Here is a 2,665-nt window from a genome sequence, read left to right as displayed (position 1 = left end):
GAGAGTAAATATGAGATTTTTTTTTTCAAGATCTTTATCATTTTCAGCTGGAAAGCATCTCTATCCCTTACCCAGAGTCCACTTCAACAAAAGACAGGGTGTCTGAATAGGGCCAAACAGGATAACATTGCTGGCTCAGCAGCTTTGAGCTTAAAATGGTGGAAGCAAGAAGACAGTGATGCAGAGAATTATTACTTTTATTTTTTCTACAGCGAGGGCCACAAGGTCAGACAAGCAAGTGCAAAATGCTAATGTTCAACGGTCTGCTTGGATTTGGAAAAAAAACAGATTTTAATTGAATTTCATTTCTGTGTTTATCATGGGAGTATCAGACTTAGAAAGGCGCCAACACACAGAAATAATTGCTTCATGCCCCGCTATTCTCCCAAGAAAATATCAATCTTCCCTGCTAATGCCACACTGGCCATGAGCTCCTACTCTGCCAAATTGTTCCATGTAGACTCACACAGGCAGCTGTAAAGAAATGAAAGGATGATTAGTGTGTTTTTGCTACATGACTGGAAATTCAATTCAAGGCAGGCTGAAGCATAAAGACAAACTGTTGAATCAAGCCCACACACACACACACACCACTAAAATGGCATCATCAGCATCATCATTATCAATCCCTAAATTGTTTTGTCTGATTTGAGATTTGAGGAACTGCGTGTATTTAGATTAGAGGAAAAATGAAGGTTCATTCTCCTGTGAATGCTGAACTCCCTTGTCTGTCCTGAGGAGTGATCTTCAAGCAAACAGCTTGTTCCTTGGTGCACCAGCTGTTAATGCGCGCACACAAAACCACCAGAAGACGGATCCCAGATCTAATAGGTGCCCCACAGCTGGTAACACCGAGGGGGAGAAAAGTAGGAGGGGTGAGGAAGGGGGAGTTTTGGGGAGAAAGCCATAACTCACATATGATGGCTATGCGCAACAACCTGCTGAGATATGACAGGATGCAAACGCCTGTGCGCTGATCGCCGGCGCATGGATGCGGCTTATCAGAAATGTCACCTCTGAATCACAGCTGCTTGCTTCTGCCTGTCACTGACCGGAACTTATGGTCTGAGTTAAAGCCCGGGCTAGGGGTGTTTAGAGGGGGGTGGGAGAAATGGACCAGACACCGGTTTGTGCGCGCCGGTGTGAAACAGCCAAAAACACAAGCAGTTAGGCGTGCGTGCGCATCAATGACATAGGGGTCAAAGTCACGCGCGCCGGCCGGCCGCGTCCTGCCCGTGACAGTGGAGTCTGCACGAGAAGCTTTGGAGAAATGCAACAGCATCAGGCAGTGGAGCGCCGGGATATGAAGGGCAAAGCTGGAGACAGTTCCACGAGACGTGGCGCAATGTTTTCACCTTCAAACGTGAGAAAACCCAAAAGGGAGCCAGAAAACAAGTGTCCGACAGAAGACAGGGGAGGAATCCACTCACCGTTCTCAGCAGCCCCACACTCTTCTTCCTCTTCTCTTTTTGCTCTCCAGTTCTTCTCCCCGTGCACCAAAATCCATCTGTCCATCCCTCCGCTGGACATTTCCTGCGGCATGCAGCCGGATCAATACTAATGTTGCGGGATAATGTCCCCGGGATGAAACGGAAACATGTTGTCCCTCCAGAAAAGAAAAAGAACAAATCAAACCCAAGAGAAGGAATCAGGCGCGCGCACAGCTTGGACCTTTCCTCCACTCGGAGAGGCTACATGTTGCTGGCTGCTACCTCTGTGTCCCTCTCACTCACTATCTCCTCTCCCGTGATTTTGTTAAAATTCAGTATGTACGCTCCGTCACCTAGCAACGCCTCTCTACCTCCCTCTCCTCCCTCCTTCCTTCCTTCACCTCCCTCTCCTCATCACTTCCCAACGACACGTGTTGAATGCTAAACTAAGTTGGAATCATTACTTTCATATTAACCTAACTTGGTCTTTCCGTGGTTTTAATTATAATGTATCTTCTAGCGCCTTACCTTCTTCTCTTCCCCATCAGCTTCATCACTCACATCCTCTCCCCGCTATAATATTTTATTTCAGTCCCTCCTCTGCTTCCTTTCCTTTATGAACCATGTAGACATTAAGATACTTAATAAAGTGTAAAACCGAGTTGTTACTCATCTTGGTTTATGATGATGAAAAGAGAAATGACAAATGTATGTTTTGAATTTTTGGATTTATTATGGAAATGCATTTTCCTGTTGGTATTTAAGCATAGGTCATTGCAAAAGTCTTAAGCCATTATTTATGTTTTAATAAATATTTATTTGTTCATAAATAAATAGATAACCCCTAAAAAATGAAAACATGGTACAGGAAGAGTTTTGTACCAACAGCAATAGTATGCTGGACAATAAGGCCAAGAGGTAAACATTTCATTTTTTGGGATATATATCATTATCTTGTTTGTCTTGATGTATCTTTTATTTATTTCAGTTTATTTATATAGCAGCAATTTACAACATATTTCATCTCAAGGCACTTTACAGTTCACCAGAACATAAAGTCAAATTGATTCAAAGTTTTCTATCTAAGGAAAACCAGTTGTTTGCATCGACTCATTGACTCAAACGCAATCCCTCATAGTAAGCATGCTTGTAGCGACAGTGGAGAGGAAAAACTCCCTTTTAAGAGGAAGAAACCTCTAGCAGAATGTTGTGGGAAAATTTATATCTTTCTCTCA

At 43.5% G+C, this 2,665-nt stretch overlaps 1 protein-coding gene across 2 annotated transcripts in view; it reads right to left on the bottom strand.

Annotated features, from left to right (window-relative positions):
* Window positions 1–1,710, bottom strand: part of LOC107089017 (glutamate receptor ionotropic, NMDA 2D-like) — a 244,606-nt gene extending 242,896 nt beyond the window's left edge. For both annotated transcript variants that reach the window (XM_015381530.1, XM_015381531.1), the window contains exon 1: window positions 1,431–1,710. The gene's annotated coding sequence lies outside the window, so the exon portion shown is untranslated. The remainder of the gene's footprint in view (window positions 1–1,430) is intronic.
* Window positions 1,711–2,665: the final 955 nt, after the last annotated feature.

The sequence above is a fragment of the Cyprinodon variegatus genome, unplaced genomic scaffold (genome assembly GCF_000732505.1).
Source record: "Cyprinodon variegatus isolate N-32 unplaced genomic scaffold, C_variegatus-1.0 Scaffold235, whole genome shotgun sequence".
NCBI lineage: Eukaryota > Metazoa > Chordata > Actinopteri > Cyprinodontiformes > Cyprinodontidae > Cyprinodon > Cyprinodon variegatus.
This window is presented reverse-complemented; position numbering and strand designations above follow the sequence as displayed.